The sequence below is a fragment of the Protopterus annectens genome, chromosome 2.part0, assembly GCF_019279795.1.
Source record: "Protopterus annectens isolate FY-2018-M chromosome 2.part0, PAN1.0, whole genome shotgun sequence".
Classification (NCBI taxonomy): domain Eukaryota; kingdom Metazoa; phylum Chordata; order Ceratodontiformes; family Protopteridae; genus Protopterus; species Protopterus annectens.
In genome coordinates, this window is record NC_056728.1 from 911,361,764 (window position 1) to 911,375,319 (window position 13,556).

Consider the following 13,556-nt stretch of genomic DNA (forward strand, 5'->3'; position numbering starts at 1 on the left):
AAACATGCTCAAATGATTTCTTATTTGCAAAATATTAAATGAAGCATACAGAATGCTCTAAACAATATTTTAGTAAACCAAAATGTCCAATACTGTGACATATTGATACAACTATATGAATTACTACAGAAAATGTTTGAAGTAAAGTCCAAATTGCATAAAACTTACGAAATAAAAGAAAACAATCTAATTTTTTGCTCAGCATGTACTTTTTTGTATTAATTAAAGCTATCTGAGATATTTTTATTTATTCATTTATTTATTTATTTACTTACATTTGTTAACTGGGTAGTGTCCAACTAAGCCAAAAGCCCATTTTTAGTGGAGACCTGGGGAGAAAAGCTCCAGTACATTAACAACTTACTACAAAGCAAGAAGTTATATGAGGAGTATAAATAAAACTGCAGTTAACAAAGAGGCTAAAGAATCTAAATTGTTGTACACGGAGTTATTAGTAATCAAACAAGTAGTAGAACATATTACAGAGTTATTAGCAACTGGAATAAACAAAGTATAACAGAAAAATAGAACAAGTCAGCTCGTATAGGCACTAGCTGCATAAGGTACAGAGGAGAGGTGTTAGAATAACAGGAGATGCAGAGGAAATGTGGGAAAGGAATTAACCACATGAAATACAGGGGCTGAGCCAATTACTACTGAGATATGCTTTTAAGCTATTTTTAAATGAGGAGAAATCGGGATTGTTTTGTATGTGCAGAGGAAAAGTTGCAATATCAGAAGTGTATAAAGAGTCTGTATGCTTGTGCAGTGTTACAGTAAAGCTATTTCCCAAAATACAGGCCCAAGCAGATGGCAGCAACTGTAACCCGTGCAGCTCTCACTGGTAAACCCCAGAACTTTCAAGCAAGTTCCAGAGTTTGCAAAGTCTCAGTGAAGCACACAAGTGAGTCAACAAACTCAAAGAATGGGCCCCTACCTAGTTTCATAGGAGGTTGCTAGGTTAATGGCCTTGGGGCCTTTACAAGCCTAGCCAAGAATTTATCCCCAAAAAAGAAACCTCAGTCAGCACCTGTCGCCCCTGTCAGTGGGGAACAAAGGTCAAAGGAACCCCTGGGACAAATTTGTGGTTTCCCATCCACTCATCAAGGTTGCACTTGACGAGGGTCAACGAGGTACTCCGTTTAACATGTATGAAGTCTTTTCTAGAGACGGGGCAGCCTCTGGGAGACAAGCTTGTCTCTCAGCAGGTTATGTTGATGTCACATAGCCTATTGAGAGGGTAATGCGCGAGGAGTTAGACTTATGGATATAGAGCATCTCTAGTATGGCAGGGTCCAATATTTCCTGGTAGGCAAGACACAGATCACCTCTGAGCAATCTGTATGACACTGAGTAAAGTGATAGTGATTTGAGCCTGTCTACACAGGGTAAGTGTTGGAGGCCATGGAGTTTCTTTGTGAGGTATTTCTGTGGCCTTTCCAGTTGGTGCAGGTGTTTGGAGAGGTATATACCAAATGGGACGTTATACTCAATTATAGGTTTAATGAGAGATGAGTATAGAGAGGTAATAACCTCCTTTTTTTCTGGTTGCAATCTCTTTACTTATGAGATGAACCAAGTAAAAGGCTTTTCTGACCCAGTGGTTGAATGTGAGATTGTTGTTAACCTGAGTACCCAGGTCTCTTACCACAGGTTGTTTGCTTAGGGGGTTGCCGTTGATGTGGTAATCAGTAGGGGCCGTGTTTTTTGCTGAATGGTATAATAATACATTTTTTTGCATTTAACTTAAGGCCATGACTTTAACACCAGTTATTTGTAGCTGGGAGACCCTCTTGCAGTACGTTAACTTGGGACTATATCACATCATCGAAGTGTCAAAACTTCGAATGTGATAACATCGAACCCAAAACCACGAAAGCTGAAAACTCCAAAGACCGAGAACAGTGATTTTTTTTTTTCCCTGGGGAAAAAAAATCACTGTTCCAGTACAAAACGCGAAACACACGAATACTACCAACTAGTTCTAAAGTGGGGGGGCTTCGTCCCTCCTCACCCCCCAGTGTGGCCCTACTTAAATATGCCAACTCTAAGATCGCACCACAGTGGAGGAAATAGTGAAGCCGTGGAAACAGCCCAATGAATTCTTTCTCTGGGAAAGAATTCAATGTTCCGTGGCTTCGATATTTTCAGTCTTCGGGCTTTCAAGTTCAAAGTTTTAGAGTCCGAACTTATCAGCATTTGAACTTTTGATATAGACCCTGTTAACTTCATTTGGGGAGTCAATGACCGCACCCAGTTGACAGTCATCCACAAACATGTCCAGCCACAGGCCCTTTGTCTTTGCCTGGACCTCTGAGAGGTAGATGCCAAACAGGGGTCCCAGGATAGATCCCTGGGGAACACCACTAGTGACAGGTCTGCCGTCGGAGGTGCTGGCACCTATTTTTACCTTGTGGATCCTATCTGTGAGCCAACTGGCCTTCCATCTAATGAGACAGGGATTAACACCAAGCTGTGTTAACTTTTTGATGATGCCTGAGTGGGGGATTGTGTCAAAGACCTTGGCCAGTTCAAGGTAAGCTGTATGTACTGACTTTCCCTCATCCATGGCCTTGATGACAGTCTTAAAGAAGTCAACTAGGTTCAGTAGGCAATATCTGCCCCTGACGAATTTGAACTGGGTGGGGTCCACTGCTTGGAGATTGCCTATGTCCTTGTTTATGAGATCCATAATAATACGCTCCATGACTTTACAGATCAGACTTGTCAAGCTAATGAAGTGACAGTTTCCCGGGTCAGTAGTGGCACCACCTCTGTGCAAGCAGATGACAATGGCGGTTCTCCACTCTTCTGGAATAAAGCCTGTAATTAGGCTGTGGTTGAATAGGATGCTCAATGGTGAAGCTAGTTCTTGCTGGAGATAGTGTAGAATACAGCCTGGGATACTATCAGGTCCCATGGAACTGCAAAATGTTGTAATTGCGGTGAAAATCATGAATTTAAATATGAAAAGTACTTACAGTTTGGTCAGCACTGCAATAAATGTAATAAGTGGAATCATTTCAAGATGTTTTGTAAGGCACATATTCTTACATTAAAAGAGAACATTGCAAGAAATGAGTTGATCAATTAGAAAGCTGTGACCCTAATTTTTATGTTGGTGGCATATCAGTGCTTAGTGAAACAGTCAATACAACAGATTTGTGGGCAAGCAATGAAGTATTTTGTACTATTAGGATAAATGGAAAACCAAGAGAGCTCAAGGTTGATACAGATTCAAAGTGCAATGTTTTGTTTCTGCATCTATGTTCTTGTTGGAGCTTTTCTCCCCGGGCCACCACTGAAAATTGGCTCTTCTAGGTGCAGTGGAATTTCCCGGTAAACAAATGCAATAAATAAATAAATTAATAAACGTCAGCCGAAACATTTGCTAGAGTATGTGATGGTGAGAAGTTTTATTTGGCAAGTGTGTGAAGTTTGTTGCTTATGGTGGTGAAGAAATTCAAATGGAAGGATCACTAGTGCTTTCATGTTACTCTGCTGGAAGAAGCTACAACTTATTATTTTATGTGGTCAAGATGTACTTCCAGTCATTATTAGGGCTCAGAGACAGTTTGAAAATGTGACTGTTTTTATTTAATAAGGAAGTCTACCATGTTAGCTTAAAAGACCACCATTCTAACTTCGGCGAACATGTTTTCTCTACCTATGCTGATCTCTTTAAAGACAAACTAGGCAATCTTCCAGTTGTGTACTCCATGCAGTTAGACACATGGAGAATACCCATTCAGTAGGTTCATCACCAGGATAAATCACACTTTGCTGTTTTGCATTTTCGATGTTATGGTCTCAATGTTATGAAATTGAACATTATGAAATTTCAATGTTTTAAAGTAGACCCATATATATATATATATATATATATATATATAGAGAGAGAGAGAGAGAGAGGGGCAGAATCAGAGCACTTAAAGTGAACTAATAAGTCTGATATTTAATGATTAATCTGGTGTTTCTACCAACATATACATTCTATTAGACCACAGAAAGTCCAGAGCTGCAACAATGGCTTCTTAGTATAGTTAGACCATATTTCTCACCCCGTTGTGTCAGATCTGGAACATCGGGCCTACTCAAGATGAATATCAATAAAGTGACATAAAGAGGTACAACCCGGGTGGCCACATAGAAATGCACAGAAATACAGACATGTTAATCACGGTATATGATGCCTGCACGTTAATTAGTCTGTAACACTGCCACTGCACAAGACACAGTTGGACAAACAAATAATACTATATCTTATCCCCTAACCCTAAAATACACAAACTCGCACATAAATATATAACACCTATCCTTTACTCATCCACGATCCCAACCCTACCTCACATACACAAAAACTCTCACCCCCTTCAACCTCACTTTCCTATATCAGCATTACACAGTATCAACAGTTCCACTGCGTGGCTATCCGTACCACTGACTTTAAACCACACCCCTGTGTTTGTTGAAGAAACAGCATTCAATAAAAACATGGGGGACCTATATATATATATATATATATATATATATATATATATATATATACACACACACACACACACACACACACATACAGTACATATATATATATATATATATATAAAATATATATAATATATATTTGTCAATAGTCTGTGACTACATCTGTCAAGCAAAATGAATTCACCCACAAAAAGTAACAATTAAAAGATTTCTTTGATCACATTAAATGAGTAAGTCCCCCACCAATAATACTGAAATGCAGAATCAAGTGTAAAAATCACTTAGTAAAAACATGAGTAAAACAGTATCTTAAATCAAAACAGTCTCATAATTTAGTAGCCTTCTGTTTCAGAATATATTTAATATTCATGGAGTCATTCAGACCTAGTATCTTTATTGCTTACAACTTTAGCCACCAACATAGCTACTTAATATCCAGTTACAGTACTTTGAAATATTACTGTATAGCTAGGAATTCCACATTCTGCTTCCTCTATATATGCAGACAGACTGTTGAACAAGTAGGTAAAACTGCAACAGTTAATAAGCACCTGAACCATATTTAAACATGTCCATTCATGGTCCATTGCACAGTTCAAATGTCTTCAAGAATTGAAATTCCAAACACAGACTTAAACAACCAGTCGCACAGACACAGAAGACTGTCTTCATGTTCTGCATCTGTGTGTGACTGGGCGCAAAGGGTGTTCTTGAAGAACACCTTAAAATAAAATAAAAAGTTATTCTGTTTTTAAATTAAAAGAAAATTAATCTCCTGCCATTTTTTCAGGACAATATGCTGTCCTTTCCATTTTCAGGACAGTGTCCCTTAATCAAGGGCAGTCCTGAAAAATTCTGGACAGTTGGCAACCCTATGAAATGCTGGATACAGGTAAGGAGTTCCAGGCCTTATCAACCATGTATGAGTACAGTCACTGCCTATGTAGATTTGCTAGGTTTGTAGACAGGAGTTTTTGACCACTAGATTGCAACGACCAACTGGGAACATAGTTGTGTAGAATGTTTTTAGTGCTGGAGAGGCAGATGGATGACTGTATAGGTGATAAAAAGTTGTGTATATGTTAGATGATGTAACAGTTCTAACCCAATTCAGGCGTTACAGAGATATGCAGTGGTGGGTTCTGAAAGGCTGTGCGTGGAAAATTCAGCAACTTTATTTTACCATTGTTCAAGTTTTAATTTTTGTGAAGCCTGGAGGTTAGTAAGGATAGGAGCACCATAAAGAACCATGGGGAGGCAATAAGTAGCGGCAACTGTAGTTTTAGTTGCGTCAGTGAGAACGTGTTTGGCTCTATAAAGTATCCCTAGTTTTTGATGAGTTTTTTACAACTTTATATATGCAAGTCAAATGTTAAATTATCATCCCTAACAGTGTGCTATGAGAAGTGGCTTCAGTGGTTGTATTATCAAGAGAGAGGACTTAAATTTTGTTTTTTTTCCCATGAGAGAGGGATTTGGGGAAACGTGCAGTAGTTTGGTCCTTTTTAGGTTCAGCACGAGCTGTGAGGTACAAAGCCATGTTTCAGTGGCTGCTAAATCTTCCTAAGTAATTTTTTGGAAGTGTATCATGTTGTCAGATGTGCAAACGAGAGTGGAATCATCCACATATTATATTAGGGTGACTTGTTGTCTGGAAGTTTAATTAAAACAAAAACCACAAAGACGCAGATGGTATAAAACATAAATTTAAACAAGAAACAAAATAAAACGTGGGTATAAAACATAAATTTAATCAGCAAGAAACAAAAACAAAACATGGGTATAAAACATAAATTTAATCACCAAGAAGCAAAATAAAACATGTATATAAAACATGTGGAAGTATAGAGGGTGTTGGTTAAAATGGCAAAGAGAAGGACCAAGGACAGAGCCTTGTGGTATACTGGCAGTGACTGGGAGGTAAGGAGAGTGTGTTGAGTGACATTTTACTGACTGATAGCTATTGGGACAGGTAGCTTTTGAACCACAGAAGGTTGAGCTCAGAGAAAGCTAGTGAGGCAGCTGAAGTAGGAGTTTGCTGTGACAAACTGCGGTGAAAGCTTTAGACAGGTCCAGAAATGATCGAGAGATTAGTTTGCCATTATCTCCAGACTTACTGACTGCATCTTTATAGGTTAGAAGGGCAGTGTTAGTACTATGGGAAGGACAGAAGCCATGTTGTGTAGGCAATGAGCATTCTTTGTGCAGGATATAGTCTAGCAATTGTTTATAAATACATTTTTCAAGTATTTTAGTGAGTGGAGATAAGATTGCTATAGTTCTAAAGTTATTAATGTCTGTTGAATTTCCTCCTTTGTGCAGCAGGATAATTTGTGACTTTCTCCTGAGAGAAGGTACGTGGGATTCCTGGATAGACCTATTTATAAAGATTGAGACAGGATAGGAAATGTTACTGGCTACTATTTTTAGGTACTTGTTGGAAGGACATCAGCTGAAAAAAAGCATGGTTTAAGTTTAAGAGTAGTTTTACACAGGATGTGGGCACAGCTTTGAAAGTGTATGTGGTGGTATGTGGTTGTTGGGCAGGGAAGGGATTAGATGTTGAGGAATACTTAGTTAGAGATACTATATTATCTATAAAATAAGAGTTGAACTGCATTGCAGTTTTGAGTGGTGAGTTATCTGGAGAGAGGTTGGGGTTGAAATTTTGGCCAGAATGTAACATTTCTTTAACGGATGTCCAAAGTTTTTAGGGTTGTGTTTAGCATTATTCTGAAAGTTTTTACAGTATAGTTTTTTTGTCTTTATTTATTTGTTTTTTAGTCCAGTTGTGAAGTTTTCAATATATTGAGGTGTTTATATTTTTGCAATTTTTCCATGCTTTTTCTCTATCCTGCATTAGCATTCTAATCTTTTTGGATAACCAAATTTTAGATATTTTAAAAAGTTGTATTAAATTCAACTGCAGCATTGTCTAAGGGGAGGATTTTTAGGAAGTTCCAGTTAATAGATGATAGTGCAGGAATGAACATTTCTTGTTTAAACTTGGAAAAGTTATATGTTGTTTTATTAACATGCTGTTTAACTGGATGTGTGAGATATCTTGAGGTATATATTGGGAGATCTTCACTTGGAGAATCTGACATTGTACCTGTGGTGGAGTACTTGCTGGGGTCTGATACTAAGTTTAATATGGGATTTGATGCATGACTATAATGTGTGGGGCTATTAATTAGTTGTGTGAAACCATACAAGATCATGCTAGATGTAAGGAAAATTAGATTATATGTCCAACCAGTTGATATTCACATCACCTAGCAACATTTTTTCTTGTGGAAATGTTGCAGATATCTAATGTTGGGTATCTTCCAGTATAGCTGTGTTGTCACCAGGAGGGATATAAAGGAGAGATATAAAGGACAGTAATTATATTTGTTTATTATTGTTTATTTTGTGGAAAGCAGTAAGAAGCTCTGCTGAACTGAATATTGGTGTCGGTTTGCTGCAAGGGAAATGTGGCAGGTATTGGGAAATATTAATACAATACCACCATCTTTCCTCTTTATGCAGTAATTTGGGGTGACACTATAGCCAAGAGGTATAACTTTAGAGTTGTTTAAGCCAAGTGTTAGTTCCAATGAGAACATCAAGCTTATGTTGTGAAATCCAGGCATATAAGTTTATCAGTTTTATTTTTTATACTTCTAACATTTATTGCAGCAACAATTAGATCACTAGGGTTGGGGATTGGCTGTTGGGTTATAAAAGTGTGTGGCAGAAAATTATCATTGTGTTCATTGTGATAGGTGGTGCCAGGATTATGGTTATAGCTCCTCCTAAAAGGATTTTAGTATACTAGGGAATTATGCATACCTGTTTTTTGGAGAGGATTACTGCACATAATTTTGTTTTGGTTTGAGATGAAGTGCAATTAATCGGGCTACACTTAGAATACATGTGAATGACAGTATTAAATAGGTTTGGTGCATTGTGTGGAGACTGTAAAGAGGAAGTATGGATAGTTGGTTGGGACAGAGTTGGAGATCTGTTGAGAGAGAATTAAGTACAGGTATCTGTATTTTATAGATGTCAGGTAGTGGGGAAAAAGCAATAAAAAAGTAATATATATATATGGATTCACTTTATAACCTCGAAATGCTGAAATATCGAATTTCAGTATCTCGAAACTATAAAACCGAATCCACAAAACACCGACAAACAAAAATCGCGAAATCAAAAACACCACACACACTACACTAAATATACAACACAACACCCACATCACAACATAAACAAAAAAACAACACACATACACAAATCACACACACATAAGCAGGGGGGCAAGCCCCCCTGCACCCCCCCTACTTATATATACTAACTCCGAGGTTGCACAAACACAACACAAAAGCTCACTCACACACACACACACATTCTCCAATCCCTCACACACACTCTAACTCCCACTCAAAACCCTTACAAAACGCTCACTTACCTGACATAACACCTACATCCAAACACTGTACCGCGCACCAACAAAACTCAAACCCGGACATTACGTAGCGCAACTTCATAACCGCGAATTCGACATATTTTCGACATATGTCAAATTCGCGATTATGAACGTTTGCTATTTGTAACATTCAACTTTATAGCTTCAAGATACTGAAATTCGACATTTCAGTATTTCGATGTTATAAAGTGAACCCATATATATATATATATATATATATATATATATATATATATATATATATATATATATATACACATACACTGAGGGGATATTAACGGATACTATAGCAATTCCTTCTACTACAGACACAGGCCTTCAGGTCAATTTATGAGTGAGAGCATTCAGTTAATAACCAGAAGAAAGCAATTAAAGAGATGTGAGTAAAACAGATTGGCTGTCATTTTCTGAGACTAAATACCTGGCATATGCAGTATAGTCTACTGGGCAAGCAAAAGGGGACATCGACCAACTTAGTAAGAGGTCCTTAAAGTGCATGGACTTTTACACAAGGACTTTCAATCATAGAGCAGGCATGTATTTAACTGATTAAAGTTAATACACACCAAGGTTCATCATAATAAATATGCTTATATTAAAGAACAAGAAAATTCTCAATAAGCTTGTGGTATAGGTCCTTGTGGCAGAGCTTCTGCAATATCGAGGTCAGATGTAGTGACTGCAGGCTATTAAACAATGACAAAATTCTGAATAATAGAGAGATACAGCAACAGACAAGGAATTCCACTGTGGATAAACATCCAAAGTCACAACGAAAATAAATATTTAAAAACAAAATGTGTAAGGACGACACATGGCAGGCACAGCAAGTATAACTAAAATAATAAACTTTAATGTGGTAAGCGCTTTCGCACCCATAAAACTTGGTGCTTCTTCGGACCATTTAAACAAATAAAACAAATAATTTAAATAAGAAAATCAATTAACATCTGCAGCAAACTGTCCTATTATCAATTACATCACTAACTTACATCAAACTATCTTAAAGAACGTGCTTTCAAATATGGTTTTAAAGAACCTTTGCATTCAATCCAGGATATTTCTCTGCACATAGTCTGCAACTTCATAACCGCGAATTCGACATATTTTCGACATATGTCAAATTCGCGATTATGAATGTTCGCTATTTGTAACATTCGACTTTATAGCTTCGAGATACTGAAATTCGACATTTCTATTAAATTATTAAAATCTCCTAAATGCAGTCAGATTCATGCATTTCTATTAAATTATTAAAATCTCCTAAATGCACTTGCTGTGCCTGCCATGTGTCGTCCTTACACATTTTGTTTTTAAATATTTCTTTAAAATCAGTCAGATTCATGCATTTCTATTAAATTATTAAAATCTCCTAAATGGAATGTCTCTGACAGACATTCAATAACCATAAAACAAAAATCATGTTCCTCACCAAATTCAAATTTATGTTTGGCTAAAGCACTCCTCTCTATATCACATTTTTTCATGGCTGCCATATGTTCTCTAATAAACTCTCTTAGAGTTCTTTTCATTTTTCCCACATACAATGAATTACATACTTTACAAATTGACATACAGACAATATTTTGAGTAGTACAGGTTGCCATAACATGAAATTTAAATGTTTTATTCATATAAACCACCAGCAACCGTTAGATGATAAACTACTACACAAACTTCCAAGCCAGCTGAGTCCAAAATGAAAGATTGTCACAAACACTTTTTTATTAAAACAAGAAAAACACATTAATGTTCTCTAGCGCCTCAGCTACCAAAAGCCTTTGCAGAGTATATCTATACTTTCAATACAGTTCCTTATATAGACTAAAACACTCCCAGCAATTAATTAGATAATTAAGAAATTTAAAACCTTAAGGTGAACTCATAAAAACATTTCCAGTTACATTCTTTATTGAGACCTTTAGGCCAAAGTGTGTTATATTTTAAAATGAAAACAGATAGTATTAAATATAATTTAAGGAAAAAACAATCAATTCCTAAATTGTTCTAACACTGTGGCTTGCAAACCACTTATATCTCCATTATGACAGCTACTGAAATGTTCTGCCACTGGACTAACCAGTTCATTTTTCTTTATATCTCTTACATGTTCTTTAAGTCTAGTGGCAAAACTTCTTTTACTTTCCCCAATGTAATACTTCCACAAGGACATCTAAAACCATATATTATTCCCTCACTATTGCAAGTGAAGCTACCCTGTTCCTGAACATTTTTTTTCCATTAATCACAGTGAAACTTCTAACCACATACTGGCAAACTGTGCATGTACCACAAGGGTACGTTCCTTTAAGTAACAGCTCACTTATTTCCATTGATTATATTTTCTACATGTCATCATCATCTTCTTTCGGCTGTTCCTGTTAGGGGTCGCCACAGCAGATCACCTGTTTCCATTTCTTCCTGTCCTCTGCATCTTGCTCTGTCACACCAACTACCTGCATGTCCTCTCTCACCGCATCCATGAACCTTATCTTAGGCCTTCCTCTTTTCCTGTTACCTGGTAGCTTCATCCTTAGCATCTTTTTCCCATTATACTCAGCATCCCTCCTCAGCACATGTCCAAACCAACATAATCGTGCCTCTATGGCTTTGTCTCCAAACCTTCCAACCTGGGATGACCCTCTAATATACTTATTCCTAATCCTGTCCACCCTCATCACACCCAGTGCAAATCTTAACATCTTTAATTCTGCCACATCCAGCTCAAACTCCTGCCTTTTTGTCGATGCCACTGTCTCCAACCCATATAACCTAGCTGGTCTCACTACCCTCTTGTAGACCTTCCCTTTCACTCTTACAGGTACTCGTCTGTCACAAATCACTCCTGACACTCTTCTCCACCCACTCCATCCTGCCTGTACTCTCTTCTTCACCTCTCTTCCACACTCACCCTTACTCTGAACTACTGTCCCCAAGTATTTAAACTCATCCACCTTCGCCACCTCTACTCCTTGCATCCTCACCAATCCTCTATCCTCCCTCTCATTCACACACATATATTCTGTCTTAGTCCTGCTGATCTTCATTCCTCTTCTCTCTAGAGCATATCTCCATCTCTCCAGGGTCCTTAATAATAATTGATTATATTTTCTACATGTAAGATTTTTTTTTTAACTCTGTTAGATCAGTGTTAAAGATATCATTATTATAATTAAGTCTTGAGACACTCATAGAAAAATCTAAAATACATTTTATGCTATGAATCTAGTTTTGTAGATAAAAACTATTGAACAAGAATTGTTTGAATAACTTACAGTGGAACATCTTGTGACCCCAATTTTATACGGACTTCCTAAGGTCCACAAAGATGTCCATAAATAACCCATGTGTCCAACTGTGCCCAGCAGGGGATGTGTTACAGAGCCGCTTTTGGTTTTTGGTGAAAAAAATTTAAGGAAAGTGTTGGACAATATAGTTATATGTTGATAGTGTGCTTAAAGATACTAAACATTTTCTGAATCATTTCTATCAGTGGTATCGATCATATCCTAGGGATAATGATGTGTATTTAGTAACACTTGATGTGTCTTTGTTCCAGTTGTGGCTGGTGACTTCAAATCAAAGGGGGGCTGCAGGAGACAGCAGAATAGGTGGGGAATGGTTGTGGCCAACTAGAAAGGGGAGTAGCTATGCTCAAAACCACAAAAACTACTTTAATTAAATACGCTGCCCTGGGTGCCAAACCATCATTATGAGAGTCCAATCAACAAAAAAGGAAAGTGTACAAGAAAAAAAATATTTTAATCCATTGGCTGCATGGCAGCATACTTAATATCTAGATAGAAACAAAAGGTTGTGAGGCATGAAAAAATAAATTACTTTTTAAATACATTACTGGAATGCTAGTCAAAATCAAGTATAAGAAAAACAAGCAGCACTCAACTCAAACCACTTCTCCTTGCACTCCAGTTCTAATTATAATTTATATTCAGCTTTATTAAAGTACCAAGTAACATGCTGAAAGTAGCAATCTCTGTGATACCCCCACTTGTAAAAATGTTTCTTATCCAAAAAAGACCGTCTGCCTGACAGCCATCTACTTGTTTCATGGGGAAAACATGATCAAAGTAAAACATTAAAGAAACCAGGAAACAAGCTCAACATACATTGCTTAAAGGATTACTGCACAGGATATGGACCACACATGATAGATTGGCATTCTGTTTAGTTTGCAGGTAAAGCCTATAATGAGCTCTTAAAATAATGTAATCCTATCCTTTATTACAAATACTGTCATATGCATTTCAATATCCAAGGCCTATATTTTATACAATTATGTAAGTATTCTCTGCATGGCAACAATAGAAAGGCTTTCAGTGTTGGCAATTTGTTAACAGTATGCTTATTAAAACTTACTTGCATCTTACAATCTCAGACAAGCTTACCAGATGGTTGTTAAAGCATTGCTACTTAAACACAGAGCAACAGGCACTTTCTGAATAATAATAAGCGTAAATCAACAGTATAAAAATATGACAGAAACCAGAACATTCTGCAAAATCAAGGACAGATGAAAAGCCATTGTAGTACTTGTGTCTACCTTGGATGGGGAGACAGTCTGCACATTTACACTGCATAA

At 37.1% G+C, this 13,556-nt stretch overlaps 1 protein-coding gene across 2 annotated transcripts in view; it reads right to left on the reverse strand.

The window, feature by feature from the left end:
* The window catches only part of ADAMTS3 (ADAM metallopeptidase with thrombospondin type 1 motif 3), a 3,677,303-nt gene that overhangs the window by 1,463,632 nt on the left and 2,200,115 nt on the right, over positions 1 to 13,556 (reverse strand). The window lies entirely within an intron of this gene.